The sequence below is a fragment of the Scyliorhinus torazame genome, chromosome 5 (assembly GCF_047496885.1).
Source record: "Scyliorhinus torazame isolate Kashiwa2021f chromosome 5, sScyTor2.1, whole genome shotgun sequence".
In the NCBI taxonomy this organism is placed as follows: domain Eukaryota; kingdom Metazoa; phylum Chordata; class Chondrichthyes; order Carcharhiniformes; family Scyliorhinidae; genus Scyliorhinus; species Scyliorhinus torazame.
In genome coordinates, this window is record NC_092711.1 from 163,893,521 (window position 1) to 163,909,021 (window position 15,501).

Genomic DNA, 15,501 nt, shown 5'->3' on the forward strand with positions numbered 1-15,501 from the left:
TTGCAGAGGAACAGGGATATCGAGGGGGAATGGGACTGACTGGATTGCTGTACAGAGAGTCAGCATTGACTTGAGTTCCCAAATGGATTCTGTCAGTGCTGCAATGACTGTATGACTGGAAATATATAATGTAGGTACAGTACTATTTACAAAACTAGAAATAATAATACATGTATTTTATTACAGAACCATCAATAATATATCTAATACATTCCATATAACACTAGATATATCTCTGTACGATATAACATTTTTAAAAATTCATTTACGGGGTGTGGACGTCGCTGGTTCAGCCAGCATTTATTGCCCATCCCTAGTTGCCCTTCAGAAGGTGGTGATGAGTTGCCTTCTTGAACCGCTGCAGTCCTTGAGTTGTAGGTACATCCCTTATGCTGTCAGGGAAGGAGTTCCAGGATGTCGTCCCAGCAACAATGAAGGAAGGGCGATATATTTCCAAGTCCGTCTGGTGAGTGACTTGGAGGTGAACTGCCAGGTAGTGGGGTTCCCAGGTATCTGCTGCTCTTGTCCTTCTAGATAGTAGTGGGCTTGGGTTTGGAAGGTGCTGTCGGAGGAACCTTGGTGAGTTACTGCAGTGCACATTGTAGATGGTAAACACGGCTGCCGCTGTTCGTCGGTGTTGGAGGGTTTGAATATTTGTGGAAGGGAGAGCAGTCAAGCAGGCTGCTTTGTTCTGGATGGTGTAGAGCAGCATCTTGAGTGTTGTTGGAGCTGTACTCAACCAGGCAAGTAGTGATTATTCTATTACACACCTGACTTGTGCCTTGTTATGGTGGACAGGCTTTGGGGGTCAGGAGGTGCGTTACTCGCTGTAGTCTTTGGCCTGCCCTGGTGGCCACCGTATTAATATGGCTAGTCCAGTTCAGTTTCTGATCAATGGTAACCCTCAGGATGTTGGTTGTGGAGGATTCAGCGATGCTAATGCCACTGTAGGAGATGGTCATTGTCTGCCACTTGGTGTAGCACAAATGTAACTTGCTACTTATCAGCCAACATCTGGACACTCCTTTGTGATGTCATAATGTGGAGGTTGGACAATGAGTTTCAGACTAAAACTTCCTCCTCTGGGCAACATCAGGAAGCAAATCAATGTCTCCCCCTTTCATTAGTTCAAAAGATATAGGAGCAGAATTAGGCCATTTGGCCCATCGAGTATAACCCTTCAACCCAATTAAAAATCTGTCTAACTCCTCCCTAAATGTACTCACTGTCCCAGCTCCACCACACTCTGGGGTAGTGAATTCCATAGATTCACAGCCTTCTGGGAGAAGCAGTTTCTCCTCAACCCTTCAGATTTTCCTCCCTCTTTTTTAAAATAATCTTTATTGTCGCAAGTAGGCTTACATTAACACTGCAGTGAAGTTACTCTGAAAAGCCCCAACTTCCTGTTCGAGCACACAGAGGGAGAATTCAGAATGTCCAAATTATCTAACAACACGTCTTTTGGGGCTTGTGGGAGGAAACCGAAGCACAGAATTTACAGTACAGAAGGAGGACATTCAGCCCATCGAATCGGCACCAGCCCCTGGAAATAGCACCCCAGCCCAGCCCACGCCTCCACCCCATCCCCGTAACCCAGTAAACCCACCTAACCTTTTTGGACACTAAGGGCAATTTATCATGGCCAATCTACCTTTTATCATGGCCAATCCACCGAACCTGCACATCTTTGGACTGTGGGAGGAAACCGGAGCACCCGTACAAAACCTACGAAGACATGGGGAGAACATGCAGACTGCACACAGCCAGTGACCCAAGCCGGAATCGAACCTGGGACCATGGAGATGTGAAGCAACTGTGCTAACCACAATGCTACCATGCTGCCTATCTTATCCTAAGACTATTTCCTCTCGTTCTGGAATGCCTGAAAGACGTGCTGTTAGGTGAATTGAACATTCTGAATTCTCCTTCAGTGTACCCTAACAGGCGCCAGAATGATGCGACTTGGGGAGTTTCACAGTAACTTCATTGCCGTGTTTTAAAAAAACATTTAAAGTACCCAATTCATTTTTTCCAATTAAAGGGTAATTTAGCATGGCCTGCATATCTTTGGGTTGTGGGGGCGAAACCCATGCAAACACGGGGAAAATGTGCAAACTCCGCATGGACAGTGACCCAGATCCAGGATCGAACCTGGTACCTCGGTGCCATGAGGCGGCAGTGCTAACCACTGTGCCGCCATTGCGGTGTTAATGTAAGCCTACTTGTGACAAAAATAAAGATTATTATTATCATTAAGTGGGAGTAGCCTCTCCAAGGCAGCATACAGGATGCGCGACAATGCAGAATCGTCGAGCAGAAACTTATAGCCAAGTTCCACACACGAGTACGGCCTTGACCGGGACCTTGGATTCATGTCGCATTACATTTACCCCCCCCCCACCATCTGGCCTGGGCTTGCGAAATTCTACTAACTGTCCTGGCTTGAGACAATTCACACCTCTTTAACCTGTGATTATCCCTCTCTCCAGTCACTCCGTCTGGACATGTAAAGATTAATTACCTGCAAAGACTCGCATTCAAAAGTACGTCTTGCATCATTGACTTTGTCTAAGTATATGTTTCTTCATTCACCGGAGGAAGGAGCTGTGCTCAGAAAGCTAGTGATTCGAAACAAACCTGTTGGACTTTAACCTGCTGTTGTAAGACTTCTTACTGTGCTCACCCCAGTCCAACGCCGGCATTACCACATTAAAGTAAAGGGGCAAAGTGGCAGCATGGTGGCGCAGTGGTTAGCACTGCTGCCTCACGGCGCCGAGGTCCCAGGTTCGATCCCGGCTCTGGGTCACTGTCCGTATGGAGTTTGCACATTCTCCCCGTGTTTGCGTGGGTTTCACTCCCACAACCCAAAGATGTGTAGGGTAGGTGAACTGGTAATGCTAAATTGCCCCTTAATTGGAAAAAGTAAATTGGGTACTCTAAAAAAATTTAAAAAGTAAAAGGGCAAAGTCTATTTATAGTTTAAGAGATACATTCCTAATAAAAATAGTGTTTACGCATTATTGCTTCTGGTTTTTTGCAGGAAAAGTTATAAAACCTGAGGTTTTTGCCTTAAGACTCTTTAATTTGTTCACTGGGTTTAGAATTTATTTAAAGTTACTTATCTTTTCAGTTTCAACTTCCCATTAAGCTTCAGGCAACTTCTGTCTCTCTATTGCTCATGTCAATGACAGCCCAGTAACAGAGCTGAGGACTGGATATGCCGTCACTCCCTGTAGGAGCTGGAATCAGTAGAAAGAAGAACCATAGTTTCTGGTTGAGCTTTGTGTGAGCTGTCTGACCATGATGACCATATATAAATAGCTAACCAGGTAATATGTTGTGATGAGGGTTTAGAAACAAACCCTGGGCAGACAAGTTCATTGAAGCTGTGGGCTTGTCAGCTGCACAGTGAAACCAGGCATCCAACAGCCACAGAGACCTCTAATATTGGACACTGGGTTTAACCCTGTTCTGCATTAAACAGACCTATCTGATACTGGGGGTGATATAGTTAATCTGACCCTTAATTCATTCAATTCCAAAAGTGAATAACATTGATTCAAGTACAGTGATTACTCTGTTAATCTGTGAACAAAGTGGTGTCAGTTCATGCAGATCTCTGTCTGAACTCATTATCTGAGGAGTCACGAATGGTGTTGAACATTTGGGCATGGACTGCTTCATTATCTGAGGAGTCACGAATGGTGTTGAACGTTGTGCAGTCATCCACAAACATCCCCACTTCTAGCCTTGTGATGAAAGGGAGGTCATTGATTAAGCAGCTAGAGGTGATTCGGCCCAGGAGTGTGCCCTGAGGAACTCCTGGAGCTGAGATGATTGACCTCCAACCACCACAGCCATCTTCCTTTGTGCCAGGTATGACTCCAACCAGCGGAGAGTTTTCCCCAATTCCCATTGACTGCAGTTTAGCTGGGGCTCCTTGATGCCATAGTCGGTCAAATGCTGCCTTGATACCAAAGGCAGTCTCTCTCACCTCACCTCTGGCATTCAGCTCTTTTGTCCATGTTTGAACCAAGGCTGTAATGAGGTCAGGAGCTGAGTGACCCTGGTTGGACCCAAACAGAGCATCCAAGAGCAGGTTTTGTTGAGCAAGTACCACTTGATAGCGCTGTTAATGACTCCTTCCATCACTTTGCTGATGGTGGAGTATTCCGACAGGGAAGTAATTGGTTGGGTCTGATTGTCCTGTTTACTGTTCCCTTTAATGTCAGCCATCCCCTGGGGAAACCAGCCTTTTAAATGTGAACATTAGGAAAGAGACCATCATTTTAGCCAGACAAATAAATGTGTCAAGCTGAGGGAGCAAAGGATGTCAATGTCTTTCAGACAGCCAGAGAGAGAGAGACCTGGGCCAAGCTCTCCAGAGTCTGCACCCTCCCTGGATTCACTTCCTTTCCCTACAGTTGCTGCAAGTCACAAATTGAAGGTCAGAATGAGATAATAAATGGAAAGAGGAAGAAAAGAAAGTGTTTTACTCACAGATGTTGCACACAGGAGGAAGGTTCAGTCTGTGTGCAGCTCAAGCTCACCCAGGGTCGGAGGAACAACAGTTTTGCTCGGCAGAAACCTCCATGTCCAACTTCCGCATTGAGACAATGGGGGAGCTCTGATTGGCGGAGAAACAAAGTCCTTCCGTTCCTCCAATCTTCCTATTGGTCAACACCTCAGCAGTAAGGTCATCAGAAGTGAACTTCCCTGCTCATGCGCAGCTTCCCCTTCTCTTAGTCATGCGCAGTCCCGTATCGGGTGGGAGGGGAAATCACCGACGGCAGGAATTGTCAGCCGGTTGTCTGGAAACCTTATCTCGAGGATGTGTGGAGGAAGGGGAACAATGGGTGGGAGCGGGGCTCCCGCGTCGGCGCGCTGGGCAGTGACGTCACCGCGGAGCGGGCTTATTCCTATTGGTTGATTAAGAGGACGAGCTCCTTTGTGATGTCACAATGTGGAGGTTGGACAATGAGTTTCAAACTAAAACTTCCTCCTCTGGGCAACATCTGGGAGCAAATCAATGTCTCCCCCTTCAGAAGTTCATAAGATACAGGAGCAGAATTAGGCCATTTGGCCCATCGACTATAATCCTTCAACCCGATTAAAAATCTGTCTCTACTCCTCCCTAAATGTACTCACTGTCCCAGCTCCACCGCACTCTGGGGTCGTGAATTCCACAGATTCACAGCCCTTTGGGCGAAGCAGTTTCTCCTCAATTCTTTAGAATTTGCAGCCTCTTTTTTTCAATAATCTTTATTGTCACAAGTAGGCTTCCATTAACACTGCAATGAAGTTACTCTGAAAAGCCCCTACGCTACACATTTTGGCTCCTGTTCGGGCACACAGAGGGAGAATTCTGAATGTCCAAATTATCTTAACAGCACGTCTTTCGGGGCTTGTGGGAGGAAACCGAAGCATCCAGTGGAACCATAGAATTTACAGTACAGAAGGAGGGCATTCAGCCCATCGAGTCTGCACCAGCCCCTGGAAAGAGCACCCCACCGCAGCCCACGCCCCAACCCCAGCCCCGTAAGCCAGTAAACCCACCTAACCTTTTTGGACAATTTATCGTGGCCAATGCACCTTTCATCATGGCCAATCCACCTAACCTGTACATCTTTGGACTGTGGGAGGAAACTGAAGCACCCGTACAAAACCTACGCAGACACAGGGAGAACATGTAGACTACACACAGCCAGTGACCCAAACCGGAATCGAACCTGGGACCCTGGAGATGTGAAGCAACTGTGCTAACCACTGTGCTAACATGCTGCCCATCTTATCCTAAGACTATTACCTCTTGTTCAAGAATGCCTGCAAGACGTGTTGTTAGGTGAATTGAACATTCTGAATTCTCCTTCTGTGTACCCAAACAGGTGCCGGAATGTGGCAACTTGGCAAGTTTCACAGTAACTTCATTGCCCTGTTTTAAAAAAAAATGTAAAGTACCCAATTCATTTTTTCCAATTAAGGGGCAATTTAGCGTGGCCAATCCACCTAGGCTGCAAATCTTTGGGTTGTGGGGGCGAAACCCACGCAAACACAGGGTGAATGTGCAAACTCCGCATGGACAGTGACCCAGATCCGGGATCGAACTTGGTACCTCAGTGCAATGAGGCGGCAGTGCTAACCACTGTGCCACCGTGCTGCCCCAGTCCTGTGTTAATGTAAGCCTACGTGTGATAAAAATAAGATTATTATTATTTTTAAGAGGGAGTAGCCTCTCCAAGGCAGCCTTCAGAATGCGCGACAATGCAGAATCGACGAGCAGAAATTTATAGCCATTTCCTCACACATGAGTACGTCCTCAACCGGGACCTTGGATTCATGTCGCATTACATTCGCCTCCCCACCATCTGGCCTGGGCTTGCAAAATTCTACCAACTGTCCTGGCTTGAGACAATTCACGCCTCTTTAACCTGTGATTATCCCTCTCCAGTCACTCAGTCTGGACCTGTAAAGTCTTAAATACCTGCAAAGACTCGCATTCAAAAGTATCGCCTTGCATCATTGACTTTGTCTATGTATATGTTTCTGGAACTCACCTCTTCATTCACCTGAGGAAGGAGCTGTGCTCCGAAAGCTTGTGATTCAAAACAAACCTGTTGGACTTTAACCTGCTGTTGTAAGACTTCTTACTGTGCTCACCCCAGTCCAATGCCGGCATTACCACATTAAAGTAAAAGGGCAAAGTGGCAGCACGGTGGCGCAGTGGTTAGTGCTGCTGCCTCACGGCGCCGAGGTCCCAGGTTCGATCCTGGCTCTGGGTCACTGTCCGTGTGGAGTTTGCACATTCTCCCCGTGTTTGCGTGGGTTTCACCCCACAAACCAAAGATGTGCAGGGTAGGTGAATTTGCAATGCTAAATTGCCCCTCAATTGGAAAAAATAAATTGGGTACACTAAAAAAATTTTTTTAAGTCTATTTATAGTTTAAGAGATACATTCCTCATAAAAATAGTGTTCAGGCATTGTTTCGTCTAGTTTTTTGCAGTAAAAGAGATAAAACTGGAAGTTTTTGCCTTATGACTCTTTAATTTGTTCACTGGGTTTAGAATTTATCTTTTAAAGTTCCTGATCTTTTCAGAAATCTTTCACAGTTGATTTAGAGCTACAAGTTTCAACTTCCTGTTAAGCCTCAGGCAACTTCTGTCTCACTATTGCTCATGTCAATGACAGCCCAGCAGCAGAGCTGAGGGTTGGAGATGCCGTCACTCCTTGTAGGAGCTGGAATCAGTAGAAAGAAGAACCATAGTTTCTGGTTGAGCTGTGTGTTAGCTGTCTGACCATGATGACCATATATAAATAGCTAACCAGGTAATATGCTGTGATGAGGGTTTAGAAACAGACGCTGGGTAGACGAGTTCGCTGAAGCTGTGGGCTTGTCAGCTGTACAGTGAAACCAGGCATCCAACAGCCACAGAGACCTCTAATATTGGACACTTGTTTAATACTGTTCTGTATTAAACAGACCTATCTGATACTGGGGTTGATATAGTTAATCTGACCCTTAATTCATTCAATTCCAAAAGTGAATAACATTGATTCAAGTAGTGGTTACTCTGTTAATCTGTGAACTCAAAGTGGTGTCAGTTCATGCAGATCTCTGTCTGAACTCGATTTCATTACTTATTTTTGTTACTGACTGGTCTAGTGTCCAATCTAAAAGGACAGTAGCACAGTGGTTAGCACAGTCACTTCATAGCTCCAGGGTCCCAGGTTCAATTCCCGGCTTGGGCCACTGTCAGTGTGGAGTCTGCACGTTCTCCCTGTGTGTGCGTGGGTTTCCACCGGGTGCTCTGGTTTCCTCCCACAGTCCAAAGATGTGCAGGTTAGGTGGATTGGTCATGATAAATTGCCCTTAGTGTCCAAAAAAGATTAGCTGGGGTTACGGGGTTAGGGTGGAGGCATGGGCTTATGCTCTTTCCAAGAGCCGGTGCAGACTTGATGGGCCAAATGGCCTCCTTCCGCACTGTAAATTCCATGATTCCTCTGACACAGCTCAGAATAAGGATGTTTGATTTCTGTTTCCTGTCTGCAAAGCCTCTCTGCTCATCGCCTGGGAAAGGTGATTACAAAGGACATCGTTGTAAGTAAAGGGTAGAAATCCAGAACTGATAATTCTCGTCATCAGAGAACATACTTTTCCCTCTCAAACTATAAATCACTGTTCCCCACACTCCCTATTGATCATAGATCAAATACATCCTCCTATCACATTACATGGGCACCTCACCAACAGAGACAGGAAGGTGCTGGAGGATGGACTGGAAATGGGGCTCTACCAATCAGGGCATGAGGTTTGGGACGATGTGGGGGAGGGTGGGGGGGGCGGGGGTTAAGGTATCGTGACCCACAGGGTTCAGTTCTCATGTCCAAAGCAGGGAGTCACGGGAACAGGGTACAAAGAGAAACCATTTGGATCCTGAACATTGTGAACATCCTTTTACTCTGGTTGTCTTTGATCCTCAAGTCATTTTGTCTTTATCACCTTGTTTGTTTCATTAATTAACATTTATTATAAAAATGTTGATTTTTCGGACTTTTCATGATTAGATTGATGCACTTTCGGGAAAGTGGGTGAGAGGGGTTGACAGGCTCTTTTTTCAAATAAATTTCAAGTAGCAAATTATGTTTTATCCAATTAAGGGGCAATTTAGCAGAACCAATCCACCTATCCTGCACATCGGGGTGAGACCCACGCAGACACGGGGAGAATGTGCAAACACCACACGGTCAGTGACCTGGGGCTGGGATCAAACCTGGGGCCTCAGCGCCATGAGGCAGCAGTGCTAACCACTGCACCACCATGCCATCCCTGAGACTCTTTTATCAGAAAGTGAGTCCCTCCAATGTAATTGGCAAAGGAGCCAGAGAGAGAGATGAGATTTTATTTTTGACACATGAAGTGTGTGTGATTCTTTAATTTTGGAGATGCACTCATCCAGGTAACTAGAGAGTGATCCATCACACTCCTGACCTCTGGATAATGGATAGGCTTTCAGGAGTTAGGACTCACAACAGGATTCCCAGCCTCTGACCCACTCTTGTAGCCACAGTATTTATATGGCTAATCCAGTTCAGTTTATGGTCAAAGGTAACCCCCAAGATGTTGATAGTGGGGTATTTAGCAATGGTAATGCCATTGAATGTCATGGGGAGGTAGTTGGATTCTCATGAGGGAGGTGGTCATTGCCTGCCATTTGTGTGGCTCAAAGTTACTTGCAGGACTGCAGAGCTCAGATCTGATCCATTGGTTGTTGGATCGTTTAGCTCTGTCTGTTGATTGCTGCTTTTGATGTTTGGCATGCAAATAGTCCGGTTTCATGCATAATAACACTCCTGCCTCGCAGTGCCAGGAACCCGGATTCAATTCCAGCCTTGGGTGACTGTCTGTGTGGAGTTTGCACATTCTCCCTGTGTTTGCATGGGTTTCCTCCATCGCTCTGGAGTCCTCCCACAGTCCAAAGATATACAGGTTAAGTGAGGTTATGGGGATATGGCGGGGGAATAGACTGAGGTAGCTGCTCTGGGTACGGTTGGTGCAGACTCGATGGGCTGAATGGTCCCCTTCTGTACTGTAGAATTCCATTCTATGGAATAAACATCCTTGCAGATTCTTACAGCTTTGTGGCTGGGCCATTTCAGAGTCAACCACATTGTTGTGGATCTGGAGTCACATGTAGTCCAGACCAGGTAAGGAGGCAGATTTCCTTCCCTAACGGGCATTAGTAAACCAGATGGGTTTTTTCACCAACAATGGAGAAGATCATTAGACTTATAGTTTGTGTTTTTAATATATGTATTTTATACCAAATACAATCAATTATACAAATAAACAACAACCAAATACCGTTGGCTTTCAAATAGTTTCTAATTTTCCCCCTTTTCTTCCCTAAACTCCCCCAACATCCCTTTCACAACTGACCAGCACCCCCCCCTCCCCCCCCCCCACCGGGCGACAAACAGATCCTTAAATAGAGACAGAAAGACCCTCCGTCTTACGCAGAACCCTCTTCACCCTCGGAGAACGTACTTAAGTCTTCTCCAACTGCAGAAATTCCGCCAAATCCCCCAACCATGCCGATACCTTCGGTGGGGCGACCGACCTCCAACCCAGTGAGATTCGCCGCCGGGCAATCAGAGTGGTGAAGACCCCCTTCCCCTCCAGCAGCTCTGGCAGATCCGAAACACCAGAAAGCCCCACCAAAGAGCACGGCTCCATCGTCACCCCCACAATTCCAGCAGGGTCTCGGAAATCAATGGCCAGAATCCCCCAACTTCGGGCACACCCAAAACATGTGAACATGATTGACAGGCCCCCTCCTGTACCTCTCACACCTGTCCTCAACCTAAGGGAAGAACCCACCCGTACGAGCCCGAGTCACAAACGCAAAAAACATAACATTTGCAAAACTTGTATATACTTGTCGAGACAGAAATTTAGAAGGATTCCCAAGGCAGCGGGAGGTGTTGACAGTCAATGGATGGGAGGCGGGTTTGTGTGATGGACTGGGTGGTGTTCACGACTCTCTGAAATTTCTTGCAGTCTTGGACCGAGCAGTTGCCAGGCCAGGCTGTGATGCAATCAGATAAGATGCTTTCTATAGTACATCTGTTAAAGTTGGTAAGAGTCAATGTGGACGTGCCGAATTTCCTTAGTTTTCTGAGGAAGTATAGGCGCTGTTGTGCTTACAGCAGAATCCAACCCCTGTCATCACTCGTGAACTTGCTGGTGCCTCACCAGGTATGTTGACCGAGTGAATCCTTTCTCACACACCGTGCAGGTGAATGGCCTCTCCCCGGTATGAAGACACTGGTGTGCCTGCAACGTGGCTAACTGAGCGAATCCCTTCCCACAGACCGAGCAGGTGAATGGCCTCTCCCCAGTGTGAACTCGCTGGTGTGCTTGCAGATTGGGTAACTTAGCGAATTCCTTTCCACACACAGTGCAGGTGAACGGCCTCTCCCCAGTGTGAATTTGTTGGTGTACCTGTAGGTGGGATAACTGAGTGAATCCTATCCCACACTGAGAGCAGGTGAATGGCCTCTCCCCAGTGTGAACTCGCTGGTGTGCCTGCAGATTGTGTAACTGAATGAATTCCTTTCCACACACACTGCAGGTGAACGGCTTCTCCCCAGTGTGAATTCGCTGGTGTACCTGTAGGTGGGATAACTGAGTGAATGCTGTCCCACACTGAGAGCAGGTGAATGGCCTCTCCCCAGTGTGAACTCACTGATGTGCCTGCAGGTTGGATAACCGAGTGAATCCTGTCCCACAATCAGAGCAGGTGAATGGCCTCTCCCCAGTGTGAATTCGCTGGTGCGTCAGCAAATAGGCTGAGGTTCGAAACCTCTTTGTGCAGTGAGAGCAGCTAAACGGTCTCTCCTCAGTGTGAATTTGTTGGTGTGTCAGCAGTTGGGATGAATAACTGAACCCCTTTCCACACGTGGAGCAGGTGAATAGCCTCTCCGTGTCGTGGACTGGCTGGTGCCTGTGTAGGTTGGATAACAGAGCAAATCCCTTCCCACACATGGAGCAGGTGAATGGCTTCTCCCTGACGTGGACTGACTGGTGTGTGTGCAGGTTGGATAACAGAGCAAATCCCTTCCCACATGTGGAGCAGGTGAAAGGCCTCTCCCCAGTGTGACTGCGCCGATGAGTTTCCAGTACAGATGGGAATCTGAATCCCTTCCCACAGTCCCCACATTGCCACCGTTTCTCCATGGTCCAGTCACGCTTATGTTTAAAACCTTCTGAAGCAGAAAGAAGATAAACCTTTATCCTTCTCGATTCAAAGGCCGATGATATTCAAGTCCCGGTGAATTGAGTGACTCAGTCAGATGGAGACGTGAGGTTTGGTTTGAGATTGCTGTCTGGAATTCTTCCTCTTCTAATATCCTGTAAAGGAATTTACAAATGTCATCACTGTCAGTACATGCTAGAAATTCAGAACAGACAATTCTAGTTTCTCTGGAATATTCTTTCCTCTCTCATTCCCCAAAAGGTGTAAATCTCCATCCCACACACTCTCCCTGCAGTCTCACTCTGCTGTGTCTAATATTCACCCTCCCAATTCTCCTGAAGGTGCTGATTCAGGCTGATTGACAGATCCGTGCTCACTGCTTCCTGTCCAGGACACAGACATCTGAAAATATTTGAGCAGGCTGCCAGCCTAACGGAAATATGTAACTGGACTAAAATTCTGTTTAATGTACAGGATTGTTTCAGATGGTTAAGATACAGGGGGCTGTGATTGATCACGATCTTGAACTTGCTGCCAGTGAGGGACCTCAAGCAGAGCTGATCAATAATTTCTAACTGAAATTGGATGGATGCTGCAGGGTTACAGAATGGGACCCACTCCAGACTGACAGAATTGGTCGACATCAACTCGAGTTGTCCTTCTGTGCCACAACGACGTTATGACTGGAAATCTGTTGGGTGAAAATATTCACGAATAGACCTTTCTGGTGAGAAAGAGAAGCAATGTATTGTTACAGAGCTCTGGGAGAAGAGTCCCAGACCCCGTGGAAACATCTTCCCGTTCGAGCCAGGGCTTACGCTGGTTTAATATACAGTTTCAAAAAGCGGAATTAGTTTGTGTACTCATTTACATGTAGCCAATCGATTCCCCTATTAACACATTCAGATCACATTTCTCCAATCAGGTCCTTACACATTAGGTTTGTAATTGATAATGTGGAAAGATGTGTCATTTGAAACATGGAAGTCTGACAATACCTGATTTAAGAAACATAAGAGGATGCAGGGAAAGACCCCACGAATGGTTAATAGCAGCTGCAAAGAGCAGGATTATAAAATGCAGATTCCTTCTTCCAAACAGACTTAGCAAACAGACAGGATTTTTGTAAGCATCTGGAAAAGCATGGATGAGGGTTTCACTTGAGTTAGGTGATAAATGTAAACCTTTCAAGTTATAATCAAGTGGATTTTTAGCATACAGCTAAAAGCAATGTTTCACACCTTCATTGAAATTAACTATCTTAGTAAGCAGCTGGAAAGGAAAGGATGAGATTCAGTTGAATTTGGTGACAATACCGTGTGAAATGTTGCTAATATCAGGTAAATTAAAGAAAATTGGAGACTATCAGTCTACGAGAAACATAATTTAAAGCTAAAATCAAAGTGAAAATTATGAAAATTATGGGGACACAATTGGAAAATAAAACTATAGAAATGACAGGGACCAAGATTCACACCCCTCTTGAAATCAAAGCATTTTGAATATCACAAAGGAACTTTGAACATCACAAAGGAACTTTGAACATCACAAAAGACGATGTAATCAGATCTGAGGGCTGAGGCCATGCCCAAAATGAATACTTAGTCGTGTGTTAGAAAAATTCAGATTAAAGGTACCTTTTACAATCCAAGTGAAATAAAAGTTACTTTACAATAAAGACATAAAAACTTAATAACTGTTTGAAAAATATATAAACCCAGAGACCAGAGCAGGAACTACAAGAACCAGAGGGAGAGAGAGAGAGAAGGGACAAGAGAAGCAAGCAGAGTCAGCTTACAGTCAGCTCGGTCATGGGGCAAAGCAAGGTAGCCGAGCTAAAACAGCTAATACATCTAAGGAAGACTAGAATTTAAAGAGGAGGCAGAGTCAGCTCAGAGACAGCCAGCAGAGCCAGCTCTCACAGCTCGGTACATGGGAAAGATAGGACATAGCAACCGAGCTAACCAGCGAATACATCTAAAGAAGACCAGATTTTAAAAAGATTGATTGTCAAGTTGGGCCTGAAGGTCCCTTCAACCAACCAGAAGGATCCAGAAGCAAGATCTTTTTACTTTTCTGTAAAGACAGTGATTGCATCTTTTAAAAGAAAAAAATATATAATAATAAATTAACTTAAAAGTTTTAACCTGAAATAGTGGTTATTCCAAAGTCTACTTTACTTACTTTACAATGCGTGACCCAGGATCGATACTACTAAGTGGTAAGTAAATGAAATCTTCAGTGAAGGTATGGGTTATACCGGGGGATAACTTGAAAATATAGTTTGACCTGACTTCCGGGTGCGGCGATGACCAGCTGAGTCGCACGTTTCGGCAGCTCCCTGTGAAACGGACTTTTGGGCTCTTGATAGGAGCCCCAACGGCAATTTTAAGGGCTAAAAACACCGTGCGGTAAACCAGGAGGGTGTTCCCCCTGGACACGGATGGAAAAAGGAGAGGAAAGTGGCCGGATTGCAGCGGATCCTTTGGAACAACGGCAAGGAAGGCAAGCAAAAACCAAGATGGCGTCGGAAGGTGGCAGTTTCATATGGGGCCCTGAACAACAAGAGTTCTTGAAATGCTGCGTGGAGGAGATAAAAAAGGAAATGAAGAAAGAGTTGTTGGCCCCAATACTACAGGCGATCGAAGGGCTAAAGGAGGAACAAAAGACCCAGGAGCAGGAGCTTCGGGTCGTGAAGGCGAAAGCAGCCGAGAATGAGAACGATATACAGGGCCTGGTGGTGAAGTCGGAGATACAGGAGGCACACCAGAAACGATGTGTGGAGAGGTTGGAGGCACTGGAAAACAACGCAAGGAGGAACAACCTGAGGATTCTTGGCCTTCCTGAAGGTGTGGAGGGGGCGGACGTCGGGGCATATGTGAGCACGATGCTGCATTCGTTAATGGGTGCGGAGGCCCCGACGGGTCCGTTGGAGGTGGAGGGAGCGTACCGAGTTATGGTGCGAGGATCGAGAGCAGGAGAAACTCCCAGAGCCATAGTGGTGAGATTCCTCCGTTTTAAGGATAGAGAAATGGTCCTTAGATGGGCGAAGAAAACTCGGTGCAGTAAATGGGAGAACGCGGTGATCCGCGTTTATCAAGACTGGAGTGCGGAGGTGGCGAGAAGGACGGCGAGCTTTAATCGGGCCAAGGCGGTACTTCACAAAAGGAAGATAAAATTTGGAATGCTGCAACCGGCAAGACTGTGGGTCACATATCAAGGGAGGCACCACTACTTTGAGACGGCGGATGAAGCGTGGACTTTTATTGTAGAAGAAAAACTGGAATGAGTGGAGTATGAAAAAGAACGTTTGGACAAAGTGGTGGGGCGAATGGGGGGGGCGAAGAGGGGTTTTATGTTCTAATCCTGCGGTATGGTAACTTTTCTTTCTCCCACAGGTGGTGATGGGGGGAGGTGGGGAGGGAGAGGAGATGGGGCGTTGGCCATGGGAGGCGGGGCCGAGGGAGAGGCGCGGGCTTGGTTCCCGCGCTATGATAATTATGGCGGGAATAGAGAAGCAGGAAGGAGGGGGTGTCGCACGGTGCGAGCCGTGGTCACGGGGGGAAGCCGAGGTCAGCCAGAGTTTGCTGACTTCTGGGAGCAACATGGGGGGAGTAATTACGCTAGCGGGGGGTCTAGCGGGGGGGGTGGGAGGGGGGAATTACTGGGTTGCTGCTGCTGGGGAAAGGGGGGAGAGGATGGGCAGGGGGACACCGCCTTGGGGAGATACAGCTGCGTGGGAACTGG